This window comes from Drosophila navojoa, chromosome 2, assembly GCF_054131105.1.
Source record: "Drosophila navojoa isolate 15081-1374.11 chromosome 2, UAZ_NAV_1.0, whole genome shotgun sequence".
NCBI lineage: Eukaryota > Metazoa > Arthropoda > Insecta > Diptera > Drosophilidae > Drosophila > Drosophila navojoa.
In genome coordinates this window covers 18,836,540-18,855,771 of record NC_142890.1, presented here as the reverse complement: position 1 = coordinate 18,855,771, position 19,232 = coordinate 18,836,540, and the positions used below count along the sequence as shown (strand labels likewise).

Below are 19,232 nucleotides of genomic sequence, written 5' to 3'. Positions count from 1 at the left end.
AATAGGAAGCAAATTGAAATTCCCACTGTAGAGTCTAAGAACTATGCTCCTCAGCTCAATTAAATGCAACCTGAGTGAAAAACAAATCGTGTCACGTGATGCGGCACTAACGAGTCGCAGAGTAAAGTCAGCTCAAATTTGATTATGTGTGCAGGAATGCAGCCGCAAGACGACACTCAAACACACGCACACACACACACACATAGTGCTGTATCTAAAACTATAGGAAAGGCTCGAAATCTGTTAAGGACTGAAAGCAGAGCTGCCAAGCAGACAGACAGACAGACAGACAGCCAGCCCGCCCAGGCAGCCGAAGCAGTCAACAGCTGCGGCTGCAGGCAATCTTCTCTGCATTCGTTGCAAACAAACTAAGCAAATGCAGTTATCCACTTCGCTAGGGACCTCCCTGTGCCTACTAGACTAAACCCTTTTTGGGTGTTTGTAATGCAAGCAACGGTTAAATGTTTTCATTTTCATGCCTTTATGGCTGCTGCACAGCTGGGTTTATGACATCAGGAAACGCACAAAATTTATTTAATTAAAAAGTAACTATATATATATATGTGTGTGTGTGTATGTGTTAATTTTTGTTGTGTATGTGCGCACACTAATTGAATTGCAGGCAGTGCCGAAATAAATGAACTAATGTTCGTCTATGTAACTCTCTCCCACTCACTCTCTCTCTCTTTCTATTTCTATCTCCCTCTCTGTGTACAGTGCACTTCGGATTTTAGCTGTGGGTGTATGTGTTTGTGCGAGTGTCAGGTGCACCACGTCCTAAAATATGCAATGCAAATTCTTTTTAATTAAAACGAATTTTTTTTTTTACATGCAAACAACAGACAGCATAACATAATGAAGTGCTAGGCAAACAGGTAAAACTACAAAGGAAAATATAACAGCAATCTACACACTCACACACACACACATGCTCATACGCAAGCATTTTCTTTTTATTATGTTTCAGGGCAGCTGTCAAACGAATAGAAGATATGTGATATGCGAGCAGTTAGTCTCGTGCCCTTGTTATTGTCATTTAAATGCAAACGATAGCAAAAATGTCACATTTCAATGACAATGAAAATATCAATTACAAATACATTTTGCATAGCTGCAGGACAAGTATGCTACATGCATGCATATGTAAACATACAAATGTATGTATGTATGTACAGGTGCTTATAACTCATAACATATGAGCACATGGAATTTAATTAGAGTGCGTTATGTTATGGCATTTTTGCTCGAAATGATTGACAGTTATGGTTACAGTTAATTGAAAAACGAGGATTCTTTATACATTAGATAATATACATACATATATTTACATATGAATATGTGACCTCAAATGGTCACAACAACAAAGATTTTAGGCAACCCAAAAATAGAATATATAAATAATCTATTAAAAATATAAAAATTATATGTAATAGATATATATATATATATATATATATATATATATATATATATATATATATATATATATATATATATATATATATATATATATATATTTGCTAACTTTACAAAATGTTTGCTAGATTTGTCCAAGTAATATTTGTTAAAAAAAAAAAAAAAACAAAATAATTCAAAATCGGCTTTGAACTAAATTTAAATTATATATTTTTGGTTAAACATAAAATTTGATTATTTATTTATATATTTTATTTTGTATTTCATTTATTTATTTATTTATTTATTTTATTTATTTATTTAATTATTTGCTTATTTATTTATTTATTTATTTATTTATTTATTTATTTTATTTATTTTATTTATTTTATTTATTTTATTTATTTTATTTATTTTATTTATTCTATTTATTTTATTTATTTTATTTACTTTATTTATTTTACTTATTTTATTTGAGACAGAATATAGAGATTATTTAAAGTGTATAAAAGAATAATATTTATGTTTGACAACATATAAATTTTAGTATACGAAATATATAATTTCAGGTTTGCCAAAAATTGGGATAAGCCCATAAAGGAACAGACACGCTTTCAAAAAAAAAAAAAAAAAAAGAAAACGAAACACACTCACACACTCATAGAGCTCAAGTGCATTTACAGAAGACGCATACTGAACACTTTTAAGCTCACGAAACCCTTGCATACATTAGGGCTGACAAAACTTTAACTGCAGAGACTGACGGACAGGCAGCTAGGGGCGGCAACAGGGGCGCTAAGGGCTGCCGGGGCAATAGCACTAGACAGCTAGACAGACACTGAGCGACGGAGGCAGTGCCAAAACGGGACTAAAGGGTAAATGGAAGTGCAGGAGTCGGAGCGCTTAGATAAACAGAACACACTGTATACCGCATGTATAAAGAATTTCAATTTGAGCGGCATTCATACTCAGACGTTGCACGGACGAATCTCTACGAGTCTCACTGGACGCAGTCATGGCAAAACTATTGTTGCATACATTTAGGTGTTGCAGGCACGTACGCAAGCAGACATTCTCCCACACACTAGTTATGCAATATGGATAGAGCGAGACGGATACAAACTGAGAGACAGAGAGAGAGATAGAGGGAGAGTGCGAGTGCAAGTGCTGTTGGAGTCCAGCAGATTAATGCTGAGTCACGCAGACATCAGCGAGAAGACACAGTAGCAGTGCGAACCACGATGCGTCGCTTGATTGTATTTTTATTTAATTTGGAGCCAAGGGAAACATAGCGAACACAAAGCTCGCGTGCTGCTCTGCTCTCTGCGCATACCCTGTGGAAATGCAAAGCTGGGCATGTGCACGTACCTAAAAAACAGGCACGCATGAATGCTTCAAAAGCGGTTTACAGGTAACTAAAAATCCATTTCTAAGTAGTTGACGAGGAATTGAAAAGTTTTTATTGATTGGTTTCATTCAGTTTACGTGTTATCCTTTAAATGCGTTCGCATTTTAACTGTAATTATCCTTTATTATAAAGACACTGAGCATTGTCGAGTCAGGCACACATTTTATATATTTTTGCTTATCTTGAATGTTGTTTTTTATTTTTTTTTCTCATGCTTTATGGGATAATCGCGCACAACTGTCAGAATAAAGCAGAGAATTGCTCCAGGAAGAATAAGAGACGCATTCATTAATTGCTGTGCGATTTACACATTACGTGCATGGCATAAAGTGCAATCATGTAGCAGAGCTTCACATGCGCATACTTATGATGCCAAACTCTAGATTACCATCTGTATACCACACATATAAATATCGATAAGAATGGCCGTAAGAAAATGCCATCAGCTAGCCATCACAAAGCCATAAACATCGTGGGGCTTTTTGTGAAAATTTGAGAAGATAACACTGTGTGTGAATGTGTGTCTGTGTGTGTAGCAGCTGCCAGCAGGTGAGACTATTTGCAGGCAGACTGCAGCACACTAACACCACTTTTATGATGATTGTCTAGCATGGAACAGGGTGTCGCAAAAAAAAGCAAAGTTTAAATCGATAAATTATTGATATGCCTTACAATTCCGTACCATTCTAGCTTCTCTTCATTTCCCACATTTATACTTGTCTCTCTCCTGTTCATTTCTGTTTTCTTGTTTGCCATCATCTTGACTTCTTTCCCTCTTTCCTCTACGCCTCTTGACTTTTGTATCTATTGCTTTACTTCTCTCGTTTCTTCTCATTTTTCATTTATTTTCTTGTTGTGCTCCTCTTCACATTTGCTGTATGCTTTTCTCTTTTATACACGCTATTCACTCCTGTTCACTCCTCTGGACTTTTTCAATTCGAGTTTACTTCTCAGACTAAAATAGATTATAATCGTAGAATATCGACAAATTGTGTTATTGATTAGTATATGAAATGAATATAATTATGAAATATAAATGTTACGCTCACTTTCCATTTTCTTTAAGTCGATCGATAGAATTTCTGTCTCTGACACCCTTTATGTTAAGCAAAACATTACATTAATGTACCCACACACACACAAATTCACCTACAGCCACCGACAAAATTAAGTTTAAGGGAATAAGGTCAAACTGTGCTACGGCGCGATAAAGGTAAATGTAAAAAAATGACTGAAAGATAAACATAAATCAGAGCATAAAGCAATTACGCGAATGGAGCAAAAAGAAGCCAGCAAGTGAGAGAGACAGAGATGGTCAAGCAGAGAGAGCCAGGGAGAGACCAGATGATAAGGGCTAACAATAATGAGACGCCGTAGCGAAGGACATAATGATTGATAAACAGCCAGCAAAATGAAAAAGAGACGAGTGGAAAGTAAGCAAATCAGCTGAAGACGAGACAAAACTTCCAGCAACTTTCGTTCCAGCTAAATTGTGACAAATTTAAGCGAGAAAGAGTGAAAGAGACAGACATAGAGAGAGAGATATAGCGAAAGAGTGAGAGAAACGAGGGAGTGCGAGCATAATGTGCATGTCAGCATTAGATAAGAGCCGGTTCGGGCAAACAAAATGCCAACTACAAGAAAAATGGCGCCTGCCATGGAATTGTGTTCGCCTGGGGAACTGTGAGTGCAACTCAACGCTGAAATGAGTAAGTTATTCAATTATTTATGATGCTGTACGGCATAAAATGCCCGACTTACTCATCTTCATGTCGCATCGTGAGGCCTAATTGGAAATTATGTGCGGTGAGTCAAATTCCGATGGGAGGCAAAGCAGAGAAGGCAACAAATAAAAATGAAAATAAATAAATAAAAGAAATTGTGTCAAAGCCTCAAATTAAGCCATTCAAAATAAAAAGAAAAGCCGTATACAAGTGAGAAAAACAGCATTGATTGACGAGTAGATATCCTGGCTAAAAATATTGTTTACTGTTGTGGGAATATTTTTAATTTAAGGAATACCTATAATTTAGCTAACTGTACAAAGGTACAAGTTATACTTGCTGAAAATGAAATATTAAATTTTATGATTTTATAATAGTTCTATATGGATGCAATAATTTATTTTTTACTTTTCGTTAAACTAAAAAAAAAAATTAAATAAATAAAAATAAAAACACATTTAAAAAAAAAAATAAAAATAAAATGAAATATTAAAAAAAATGTTTAATAATAATAAAAAAGTATTAAAATATAAAATCATATAAATAAAAAAGTTAATATAATATAAAAAACTAAACAATATAAAAATAAATATATACTTTGCAAATCAAACTAAAAAGAAAATAAATATAATAATATTAATATTATTTGAAAATCCAACGACTCGATGCAAATAAATAAATAACAATAATAAAATAAATTTAAACAAAATAAATACCCCTAACAAATCTAACTACCCATTGTGAATTAAGTGAGTATCCTGATTAAATGCCGTTTCTTTGGGTAATTGAGTGTAAACTTCATAAGGCTAATTGATTAGAAAGTTGTTGAATTTATTGTTGACCATAATCCTTAAAATGAAAGGCTTTCGTTAGCTTTCCAGCCCATCGAGTGTTGGACATGATGCGGCTCCTGCTGGCATTTACCAAAGACCAGGAGCTCTACTTAACATTTTCAGCTTGTCATGCGGTCAAGTTTTCGTGCGGCAGCCAATGAAGCCTGTTCATAATTTAGCAACTGACTAAAGTTCGTTAAAGGTTTTGGGTAATGCTTTTGTTATCAACGACAGCTGGTTGCGAGCGCTTGGTCGGGCAGCTGTCAAGCGTAACGTGTTACGTGGAACGTAAAGTGCTTGGCAGGACCGCAAAGTGTTGAAGTCGGTTTAGTTCAGCAATGTGACATGTTTCTGGCCAAGCAAATGTTTATGAATTATGCCAGAGATTGTGGCCTGTGGTGATCCCAGCTTAAGTGGGGCAGAAGCAGCGCAAGACAAACATGTCACAAATTCCTTGAGGTGCAGAAAACAAACTCAAATACATCAAATGGGTTTCGGTCGCCCACTCAATGCGCTTAAGAGTTTGGCAGTTTGGCATATGTAATTAAAATACATGTATTAGTTACAATAACTAACAAAAGTGCATGTTATCCACTATTTATTATAGGATTACTCTATGCACTACTCGATAAAATCCCCTTTATATTTAAAATTCCTCTTTTTTTTTGCAAAAATATTTCATTCTCTGCTATATTTTCACTTAATCGCTTAACAACCAAACAAATCCTGAACCAAAATGGGAATTTCCTTTCTATCGACTTGTGTGTATCTACCATTTCAATCCTAGCAAAATCTCCTTTAATATTCATCTCACGGCTTGCTCTAATACAAAACAATTCCATTTCACAGTTCAAATCCCCAAATTGTAAAAAGCATCTGTAAAAATATCTGCGAAAAATACAAACTGTAAAGAAAAAAGAAAAAAATGCTACAGACCTTTGCGAATTTCGTTAATTTTTTGCCAACCTTTAACAAAACACGTACATCAAATATGAAATACCCTATAGCCAGAAAAATGAGCTCAAAAAAAATAAATAAAAGAGAAATACAATAGCAGAGAAAATATCGAATAAATTCCAGGGCTCTGAAACTCAATTTGTTAATGTAAATTCAATTGGACAACTAAATAAATATAAATTTGCCAGACACGCACCGACATACGCACACACACGCACCCAAGCACCCACACGCACACACACAGTGCAGGTAAATAAATAGAGAAACAATTAAATAAATAATGAAATATATCCCAAACGAATTTTCGCACTCAACTTGTATATCACATGAAACATTCAATCTACACATATAGTAAAACTAAAAATAAATGTACGATATTCTCATTCCACTAAACATTTTAGGGACTTGCAATGAGATTTTAAAGAGTTTTCAACTAAATGGTATTCATATTTATGCAATTATTTGCTCACTCTATGCATATAGTTTTTAAATTGATCAATTTGTTTATTGTTGTTTAAATTTTTCAGCCAGACGGTAAAATTGAATACAGGATACTGAGAGAGAAAGATAGAGTAAGACTGAGAGGGAAAAATAAAAGCAGATAGAGACTTTCACGATGGTCTAACACACAGAGCCTAAAGAATAGAGACGTTAAATATTTTATGATATAAATATTACTAATTATTGTTCTATACATCAAATTACAATTCACAAATAACTAAAAAAAAAATTACCGCATCAAACAAATGGCCAATTATATAGGCCACTTTACACTTGAAGCCATTTTTACATATACTGAAAGTTCCAATCAGCCAAAAGTCCAACAATTGCCCAAAGATCTTTAAATTGGCCATCCATGCGTTCATTCGCCACGGAACAATTCACAGTGTTTTTGCAAGCCCTTTGGGTTTCTACCAACTTCATTTGTACCGCAAATGAACAGGAACCCGTTTTTTACGCCAATAATAAAGAGAATTTGGCACAAAGGACACGCCAGAACAACAGCATCGACTTTCAAGCACTCAATCATCGAATTTATCAATATGAAAACATTTTGCGGCCATCTACGAAGCTATGTAGGTACAGCCCAAAAATAATAAAAGGGAATTGATTAAAAAATAAATCAATATTGGTAGAAATGCGTATTCTGTTCATGGAAATACTTTCAATAACATTCACAAAAAAATATATATATAAATATACATATGTATATATATACATGTGTACAAATGAAACCCACCTGAATGGAACGAAATAAAAACATAACAAACGAAAAAACAATGTAGGTTGACCCAGCCAATAAACCTTTTTTCTGTTATTAATATATTGTTTCCCTTTTTTGCAACAACAATAAGTTACATTTGCATGAATTGTTGCTTTTGTATTGCGGCAGTTGTAGACATCGGAAAGGCATTCCTCAAATGCAGAATCACATAAACAGAGCAACATGCGAAATACTCTTAACAAAGTGCTACAATAAGCTGGAGCTTATGATGAAGCACATTAACAATTTAAAGCTTTCAGCACCTGCTTCATTTAAGTAATCAGCTTTGAGCTCTTAAGCATCAGCAAGCTAAAAGCTGTAAGTCTTTGCACTTGATAAAAACTATGGTTACTATTTTTCAACTTAATAAGAATGCGTTGGGCATTAAAATTCACGTATTTAAATAACATTTTCTATAGTAGACGATTTAAAACAATAAGAAGCATTCAGAAATCAATTAGTATAGGGGCAAATCTATTGATATAACTCATATATTTTTTATAAGACCCACCAATCCTCCCACACACAGCAGCTGTTAGCTAATGGTAGCTCCCGCTGCTTTAGTCCGCACTTCATTGCCTTGACTTGACCAATTGCCATTCGGTATTTCATTTTATTTGTATAACATTTATGGAGACCCCAGCTCAGCCACACAGCAGCACAATACAATATTTTATTTATATGCCGGGGCACATTTGAGCTATGAAATAGCCACGAGTATGCTTGCCATTTCGTGGTCAATATATGTTTGTATATACATAATATATATAAACTTTAATATATTTGAGTCTGACCCACATGGCAATCGCGGCGAGGTCGCAGCTGCCAAACGAAACTAAGGAGCACACCAGTTGGTGGTGGTTGTCAGGTGGCGGCCATATTTATTATTGTATTGCAGCCCACAAAATGGCTGCACAGGATATGCGCTTCCCTCTCTGGCTGACTGCCTATCTCGATTGCTTGTATATCTGGCGCCTGAGCCGAAGGCTATTTAATTGAAGCAGCCTTGGCAACTCTACCCAAAATAAGTTTTATATTTAGTTTAACAAACTACATTCAGGACAGTAAAAGAATATTATACATAAGAAACTATTGGACGAAATTAATCGTATAATTTAGTAATTATTGTAGTCAATCTGAACAATATATAGAGGTTGCAAAATTTTAATATTAGTATGTTAAATATATATATGTATGTATATAAACCAAACATATTACAATGTAAACCTTTATGCTAAGTTTCCGCTACACACTTTAAACTAAACAAAAAAAAAAAAAAAAACACCAGAAATCAATCATACGACACACACACACACAAATGTCAGCCAACTAGAAGGAAACAAAAATAGCAGAAAATGGGAAAATAGAGAAAAAAATATAATTTAACTGCAGAGCTGACTGGATGACAAAATGCAGGACGATTTTCAGCTCAGACTGTCAGACTGTCACGTTGTCAGCCTGCTTGAGCTCCTTACTCTCAGCTACTCGTTGATATTTGCTGAGAAAACATTTATGTAAACTTTCATAATATAAGAATTGCATTGTGCATAGCTGACTGCCTCTCTCCCTCTCTGTGTCTGTCTCTCTGTCTGCATATCTTTATGAACGAGTTTGTTTTATAGCGGCTGCAAGAAAACGACATTTGCCAATATGTTTCACAGTTGAGGCTTCTTGAACCCTCATCCCTGTCAGCGTCATGCAATTTGAGTGTCGTCTATTGAATTGTTAGCTTTTTATTTTCCAGCTGCATCGTTTTCTACTTTACCAACCGCACACATGCGTCCCCAAACGTACAGTCTAACTGCCTATATGTGTTTTCCTTTCATTGTACGTTGCCATGCGAAAGGACTTTATTATATTCCTCACAATCATACAAATTATTGTCTGAAATTATGATTATTATTATACTTTTAATATTTAAGTATTTTGCTCATAAAATATATATATTTTGTGGTTGGCTTAGGGTTTTATCTTAACATGGATATATGTTTTTGAAATAATCAAAAATCATTCTATTTTTAATTTTTGAAACTACAAATCTAAATAATACCCTTATATTAAACACTTCTTTTAGATGATTTTTAAGTGGATTTAATACAGATTTTCAAATACGATTAGTTTAAAATTATTTGAAAAAAAAAATATGTATTTAATTGTAATATATTTAATATATATTTTCAAATACGATTAATTTAAAATTTTTCGAAAAAAAATATATGTATTTAATTGTAATATATTTAATACATATTTTCAAATACCATTAGTTCAAATTAATTAAAAAAAAAAATAATAATAATAATAAATAAATAAATGTAGGTTTCTTTATTCTGCACCTAGAAGTATGCAATAATTTTTTAAAGTTGTATTTAATTTTGTATAAGCCTAATTATGGCAATTTTATTTGAAATTTCAACTACATTTAGGTAGACCCAAAAATATATTATATCCATTCCTTTAGCCTACTTTATGTGTTGCCAATTGCCATTATTTTTATTTCGCATTGCCCTTTTTGGCAAATCTCTGTAAAGCTCATTTCCATAACAGAACATTTATTTGGGAAATTATTGAGCTGTTTCGTGAAAGGATTTGCCCAACAAACATCAACCTGGGACAGTTTTTAGCACACACATTTGCCAAATTCGATGTGCCTACTGTTTCTAAAAAATATATGTATGTACATATATATATATTTATATTGATAAGCCTGCTGTGGCCTAGTTGGCCAAATACAAGGTAAACTTATCGACCACCCCACCTCTCCGGGTGTAAGCTGGGTACACAGGCCACAAATTCGAGTTGTGCTCGGTTGCCAGAGCTTACATTTTTGGGCCATCTTACCTGGCCGAGGACGTGTAACCAACAAAATATGTGGCCAATTATAGGTAAAACAGACGTTTTTACGTGCAGTTTGTTTTTGGCTCCTCCGGCTTCCTCGTTTAGCTGCCCTAATTTATGACTAGCAATGGCTGCGGGCTTTATTTTTGGGTCTAGTCGCATTGTTGTTCAGCATAATCATTCGCCATTAGTCAGCTGCGATTCACTTAATCGCCGTCGGGCTTTCGGTTACCTCAGATACTTAACCCATATGTAACATTAGCAATGAATATTATTTAAAGCGGACTCCGAAAAGCGGCACGTGCCAAACAAATCCCTAAAGTGTTCTCAACAACACGCGAATACGTGAATTTCTGTTTCGGTACGCGCAAATGATACTGATACTAGATTAAGTAGAACATTTTATTCGCTTCTTCTTCTCTCTCGCTCTCTTTTGCTCTCTAGAGAGAGTTGAGGCACTCACGTAAGATTTATATTTACATTAAGATCTTTAGATTTTTTAAGAAAATTTTGTATTTATATATTTATATTAAAAAAAATATATATTTAAAAAAAATGTAATGTATTTTAAAAAAATGTAAAATAATAACTTTAAGAAACATTTCAATTTTATTAAATATAAAAAAATAATTCCAATTTTATTTTTATTTATTTATATATATATATATATTTTTTTTTAATTTCTAAAATAAATCACAGCGTCTATAGCATTAGAAATATGATATCTACATATATTTATATGCACAAACTTCGCGGTTCACTTGGCATAATTGGATCCATCGTGCTGATATATGCTAAGCTAAGCCAATTCATTTATCATGTGCCAAACGGGACTTGTGCGTTTGAGGATAACGGATTCAAAAATACACTTAAATATAAAATAAAATAAAAACTGGCAAAGAGCTAAAAATAAAGCAACAAATCCCTAAATACTTTTAGAATGCCATCATGGTAGAGATCCTTTGCTACAATGACAAAATTAACTATCACAGAGAGAATGACTCTTAGATATCCTATTGTAGTTCGTTTATATAATGATGATAATGATAAGAGATGATGATAAAAGTTATTAAAAAATTGATATAAAATATTTAAATTACTTTATTCAAAATTATTGCTTGGAATACAATTTTATTGTTCGTTAAAATGTAATCCAAACAATTTCTTCTGACAATTTAAATCTCTTATGATTAAAATACCCAATATTATTTTGTTTTTAAAACAGAGTATAAGCGCACACAAAAAACAATGCCGATGTCAACGTTGTCGCAAAGACAAAAACTAAATTTTTTTGCCAAACGGATGACAGTTGGCGTAAAAGGGAGATGGCCTAAGTGGGAGGAAGAGCGAGTCAGTCGAAAAAGGACGAGTGAAACAAGCTAACAACAACAACAACAAACAGACTGTCAAATGTTGTCGTTGTTCGTTTCTTGGCCGGCATGTCAACGACAACGTTGTTGTTGTTGTTGTTGTTATTATTATTTTGGGCAAATATTTGTGCAGTCAAAAAAAAGTATATACACATACATACATAGGCCAAATAAACTGTTGGAAAAAGAAATTCGATTTGAAATTGAGGCAGCAGACAGTAGAGGTCAAAAGTTAGGCAACGTGCAAGCTTTGCATAGAGCTCGACTTCTTAAATATATACATATATTTGTATATATATATGCAAGCATTATCTACTATTCTGATGATGTGTTTATCAACTGTCAAATAGCTGACAATAAGCCAAATGGATTTCTCGACTTGGCTGGCCAAACACACTTAATATAAAATAGTGCCGCAATATTTGCATTTTCTTTATGTAAATATAGAGATTGAGGAAATTCTCGCAACGCAAACAAAATAAGAGACAACAACAAAAAAATGTTCATATTATGCATAATGAAATGGTTCTCTAAGGACTGAAGTGATAAAAAAAACACTTTACTTTTCTCATTTTAGCTCATTTTATCTCATTTCTCATCTCATTTTTCCTGATTTTTACCACGAGCGGCGACCAATATTATTCGCCGCGCTTAATAAATGCAAATCAACACAGACAACAGCAAATATATGCTCAAATTTATTCAGAAAAGCAAGACGGAAAATCATTTTAATATGCAGGATATGCCAGAAATGATTAAACAAATATTTAACGAAACTAAAGAAAATATATACTATATTTTTTTAAGAGCCAATCATTCTGCATAAAACAAGAAACAACAGAAGCTAAAATCCATTTTAATTACCAATGAAAGGAAATATACATTTAAAAAGCTCTTAGCATAAAGTTCTGAAATTAAATCAATTAAGGAAAACTTTTAAAGACAAACGTTTCCATGCAAGAGGAAAGAAATAGCTGAGATACTTAATAAAATGCTGTCAAAAAACTCTGTCGACAGCTATTGAAATCTAAATGTTGCTTAAAATGGACCCAAACGGACAATTTAACAATTTAACAAATTCGCAAAGCCATTGAAAATCATTTGGCAGTTACAAAAGGTTTATTTATAGATATTACCAAGCACTTTGTTACAGCATATACATACACATACACATACATATATATTTATATGCTGTTTATGTGTTGGCTAACGCCAAAAAGTATGCTAGCGCATAAATTAACACTTACATTTTATGTGTTTGTGTGTGTGTGTGTGTACACAAGCCGGAGAAAGAAACAACAAGAGCAAACTTGAGAAACCAGATGCCAGACACCAGACGCCCAACTGACTTGACTGCAAAGATAAGAAACATGGTAAATAAGTTGTACATAATATGTATATATATAAATGTATATATATAAGCGAATGTAGTATAAGTAAAATATATACACAGCTAAGCGAGCTGGGCACTCAATTAGTTTTATTTGTTCTGCTAGTTGCGCCCAAAGGCCCAAAAACAGCAAAAGAAAGCAAAACAAGTTAATGTTTATTTTCATTTGGATATTTCATGGCGAAATTAAGGCGCACACATTTCTCAGCCATCTCATTTGTTTGTTTACTTATGGCTTTCAAGTAACCATCGATGAGCGTTGTCACAAGTCGTTTAAGCACTTAATTTGTGTGTGTCGAACATACACACAGATATAAGTATATACACATACATGTGTATATATGAGAGGAAGCAGGACTTAACACAAGCTTCCAGCAACACATTAAAGACAGATTTTATTGCAAAAGGTGTTACACTCAATAAGCAAGGTACTTAAATGTGAAGCATTAAAACAAGAGCAAAGCAATTTAGGGGCAGGCTATAAAATATCCCTTAGATAAAAGGGGTTTGTCTTTATTTTTATTATATATACATAAATATTTTACAAAATTATATTCTCCCTTATATATATCACATATTCTGACAATCATCTAGCTGTCAGCCAATATACCCCATAGCACACTTCTCAAAAAAAACTACAGAGCATAAAAAGCAAGCAAAATGGCAACCACTTGAAAAAAAAAAGTAAAGAAAAAATTCGCACAAGTTTTGCGGTGAACGATTTTATCTGCAGCGTGGAAAATCTTTTGCTTGGCACAGTAAAAAGGTGTTGCCCGCAACTGGAACGCGACAGACGAACGCCAAAAGCAACACAGACAGACACACACACACACACACACACACACACACACACACAGATGCGATTCACAGAAACGTGGCACAGACCGACCAAAGCAACCAGCACTCAAACCTAAGCCAACAACGGCCAGGCAAACCACCCAAAACAGAAGGAGCCCGGCGCATTGTTGACTCGTCGTCTTGAGAGAGGGTTGGATTGGGTTGCGCTTGGGATTCGAGTTGGATTCGAGTATGAGTGGAGGGTTAGAGGCGGCTTGCTAGCGATTATGTGTGTCAAGTGGACGCCGCTTGGGTGCACCCAGCCAGGACATTCGGTTCCAACTTGCTGTGAATTGCTGCTGCTCTGTCTCGCATTCAGTCAGTCCGACAGTCATTCTGTCTGTCCGCCTGTCATTCATTTGGCTCATCTTGTGGCAGGTCAAAAGCAAATCGCTAAAGTTTACGCCGGTGCGTGGTTAAGTCCTTGGCGTTGCTTATAAATAAACAGAATACAGAGGAAAGAGCACAGAGCACAGCAGGCAGCCATGTTTTGAATATGATTTAATTACTGCTAATTGCTGCTCTCTACTAATTAGTGAAAGAGAATCCTCTCCCCTCCCTCTATTTCCATCTAGTATTCTTTAACCTTCTCTAACATTGCCTCTGCTCCTTCATTATGCCTTTGTTATTGTTGTGCAAATGCTAATGAAATTGGGTGTGAATTGAATAGCTAATGAGCATTTGCTTTTGGCACTTTTACACTGTTACACTGTTACACAGTTACACTGATTGACATGTTTAAGACACAGCTTGTCTCTGGCAAACGATTTCGATTTGAAGTCAATCGAATCAACTGAAGGGATGAAAGTTAACTAATTATCAAACCTGTCAGACGTAATTAATATTGTATTTGAAATATTTGCCTTTAGCTAAGTTTATTGTTATCAGAAATCACAAAGTGTCTGCCTTCAGCTCTTCATTTGCCGTATAGCTTGGCCACAGAAGGCAACTAAACTAATTTATTATATGCCCAGAATATTAATATTAAGAGAACTTCAATGCTTCTTACATCAGTTTTTATGATGTTATTAAAACCACAATTCATTTTCATAAAATTTATGGCTTAGATTACTTCATGCATTACATAAAGTAGAGCAAATTGTGGTTTTCAAGAACTTTCATAACAAGTTTTTAAGCTTTTTCTGTTTTGTAGCCTTTGCGGTTGCAGAGCTCAGAATAAAACATGGAAACATATTTACATATGTATATACATGTATATATGTATAAAGTGGAGTGGAAATCCACTCTCTAACCATATCAAATAACTATGTAAACAAAATATGTTTTCAATGATGTCTATGACGTCAAATGTGGATCATTCGATGCGCCTGTGATAATCTGCTGCGTGACTACAACTATTTCCGGCATACACATGGAACACGGCACATCAAACACAACGAACCTTATCACACTTCAAATGGCAATTCGGGCCGTGGCCAATAAATCATTCCTTTCCATTTGAGGCTAAGCGCAGATTAACGATGAAAATAGCTATAAAAAAAATAAATAAATAATAATAACAATAAATAGACACGAACCTGATGTTAGTGGGTGAAAAGTTGTACACAAATGGCAGACAGACAACTGGAAGAGCAACAACATTTGATGGGTGTACAGGTGGCAAGCAATAAATCTCCATTAAGTTGAGCTGCTTTCATTAACGGGTTTTGGGCACTACAACAATGCATGGATAAGCACTTATGCATGTAGGGATATATTCATATGTCATATAGTGGACCCGTATACGTAATATCCACAGATGACAACTTGACACTAATACACACACACACACTCACTTACTTAGGGGCTGCTGTCAACGTTTCATGCACCTGTCGTAAAAATATTTGCACAAAATATTTTAAGCCGCATTTTGACAAAGGATCCAAACTAGTGCACAGCCTTAACACAGGTGAGCGTTGCGGCAATGGGCGATGCAAGAAGCAGCAGGTGTACCAGCTCTCTGGCCAGCTCCTGTGCCCAGGACATCGCTGTGCAAATATGACAGCCATTGTTATTTTATGCCATGGGCCTGGCCCGGCATGGGCCTGGCCCGGCATGGGCCTGGCCCGGCCTGGGCTTATCTCCGTTGGCCTCTGCATGTTGTCTAAACAAATAGCCGTTGCTTTTTGCCACATCACCCACACACGAGCGCTGACCAAATGGATTATGCAACAGCAACAACAATGCTGCCACAAAATTTTGCACAAAATATCACAATTTTGCGGTCGGCTTTTATGCAGCCGTGTAAACATTATTAATATTTTCTGATATTGACGTGGCAAATTCTATAAATGTCTGCCAAACTATTTATAAAGCTCGGCGACTTTATGCTCTGAAGCTTAAATATAAATGAATTCAAATGCAACAACAATACAATCCTTCCTTCCATTATAATTACATTTGAAAACATTTCATACGCTTATCTATTTAGGGCAGACAAATGAAATAATTATTGAAAGTGCATCGAATCTCTCATGTAATTAATGACGCTTGTTTGACCTCGATGCTTGCTTTATTTCAATTTTATAAATATATATATTTCCGTTTCTAATGTTCGCTTTTCCATCAAATATTTATGTGTCATTTATGTAATCTCTGTGGAAGCTTTTAGACGTTCAATAGTTGCATTAGGCTTACGTCATTTGTTATTTATAAATTGTTCTAGTTAATAAGCCTTAACTACTAAATATGATATAATTTATTAAATTTTCTTTAGTTAGCTTCCTTATATTCTTGGAGGAATGCAGGGGATATTAACAATGAGTCATGTTGCCGAATATTTTTAAAATATCGTATCGATGATATTTTAAGTTTTGAAATATATCAATATAATATTTGATATACAAATTTTCAAATATCAATATATCAAATATGTACATATATCAATATTTTATGAGATTTTTATTTTTTAGCTTTTTCCCACAATAAATTTGTAATCCGTTTCAAACAAAAAAAAAAAGGATAATATTATTAGTAGCTTCAGTATTCTGACTTGTTAGCCACTTGTTTTTATCATTTTAAGGCAATTACATATGGCTGTTCCATTTTTAAGGTCAGAACAATTAGTTTTCCGCATATTCAATTTTAGTGTCTTTCACTTCGTTCACTTACTACAAGAGTGACCTACTCCAATATATCAAAAATATCACAACAAATATTCGATATTCAGTTACAAAATATTGTCATATAAATATATTAATTTTCAAAAATATCGATATATCGATATATTGATATATTTTCAGCAACTCTACTTGAATTTTTCTTTAGTTGAACTTTCATATTTAGGTGCAGTTACATATTCAAAAATATTTACATATCATATACTATATTCCCATAACCTGATCAGAAACCTGCAGCTGATTCGATTCAGCTCTGTCAGTCCATCAATCTAGAGTCTTGATTGTCAATCTAATTCTCTGTCTGCATCTGTCTGTCTTCAATCTATCTATGTCTCTTCACATGCATGAACGCGTCAGATACTAAAGCAATAACAGCGAAAAACACAAAAATTCGAGAGAAAAAAAAAAAAAAAAAAAAAAACAAATATAAGACATGCATATCAAATTCACTTCAAATAATCGATAGCTTTGACACTTCTGCGAAAACGAAATGAAATGGTAAATCAACCGTAAAATTTACTACGTTATTCAGATTATCTACAAGTCGGATAGATTTCAATTTTCTTACATTTGATTTTCATTTAATTTTAATATGCATAAATTTAATAAATTAAAATTCTTAAATGGCAATTGAACAGCTAAGCCAAGTAATCCTCTTAGCAAGCAAACAGTTTCATAACTCTGACTTAATTTGAAGTAATTCGCTTCAATCAAAAACTCCGCACCCACACACCCACGCACAAACACACACACACACACACGCTTGACAATTGACAAACCAATTGACAAGTCACTTAATTGTGGCATTAACCGCAAAACATGTTGCCCTTCGCATGGGGCAAGCGTGCGACCAGAGCTTTTATGGATGGAGTTGGGGGGCTGCAACGGCCAAAGAGGGTTTAGGATTAAGGGTTGTAAACTGCAAGCGAACTCCCCCAAAATGCCCACACAGACATGCAGATTATTTATATTTGTTTCCTTCTTTTTTTTTGGGTTTTTCGTGCAACCACAAGCAGAGTAAAACAATTTACACCCAAATAACCCTTTCTCTAGCACAGTGTAGCTCAATTAGCTGTGGTCAGAATGATAATTATCCGTATAAATATATATATATATGCATCTCTGCATCTGCATTCGCATTGATTGACAAACAATTAAATTATGCTTTTAGCCAGGCATGCTGGCATTTGCCTACACGCAAATGCCTTCGATTGCAATGTAAACTGTGTTTAACCCAAATTAGGGTGGCTCAGCATGCTGTTGGGGTGTTCGTCGTCCTCGGAGCCTGTGCTGTGCTTTGGCCCTTGCTTTTCCCACATGCCACATGTATGCTAATTTGGCAGCCAGGACAAAACGTATGAGATTTTTGGCTTTGTCCAACAATTTGACAATGGACATTCTTTTTGGCCATTCGGGCCGTTCGGCCGTTCGACCGTTTGGGTTGGCCAACAGAGGCAAGTTATTTGTTGTACGGATATTTCAGTGTTGTGCCATGTTGTACTGTGTGTGTTCAGGATATTCTCTCTCTCTCCCTCTCTCTCTCTGTCTATCTCTCTGTGAAAATGTTCCACCACGCACATTATTTTCATATGTCTGACTGTCTGTCATTGGGAATGAATCTGCGGCTGTTCTGCGCCCCATTTGAATGCGAAGCTGTCGCAGCTTCTCTGGTTTTGTCTGCTGTGGCTTTTATGCGAAATTGCTTTTTTCGGCATTCAGCTTTTGGCAGTTTATTGTCAGCCATGATTGTGTTTTGTTTGCCCGAGGGGCGTCCGTAAATTCAGCCGCAGTGCTCGCTAACTCCATTGTGACCAAACATAATCGGCTAAACAGTGCAATGGAGTTGCACATTTTCGTACTTATCTTATTAACACAGACTTCATAAAGCAGCCGACCAAATCTCTGATTCGCATGGCCATAAATAGTTGTTCGTTAACAGCTGAGCCACATTCCTATGGCCAAATTTATTTACTGAAGTGCCTTAATAAACTGCAGTAAGCTTAAACATGTATTTTAAGTATATAAAGGTTAATTAGCAACTCAAATGAAAATTTAAGCATTTCCCTAAAATATTACCAGCCGTGCATTTAAATAACATTT

The 19,232-nt window shown here is 34.6% G+C and overlaps 1 protein-coding gene across 2 annotated transcripts in view; it reads right to left on the bottom strand.

The window, feature by feature from the left end:
- Fur1 (Furin-like protease 1) overlaps positions 1–19,232 on the bottom strand; it is a 178,740-nt gene that overhangs the window by 99,326 nt on the left and 60,182 nt on the right. For both annotated transcript variants that reach the window (XM_018103174.2, XM_089265336.1), the window contains exon 2: positions 13,034–13,139. The gene's annotated coding sequence lies outside the window, so the exon portion shown is untranslated. The remainder of the gene's footprint in view (positions 1–13,033; positions 13,140–19,232) is intronic.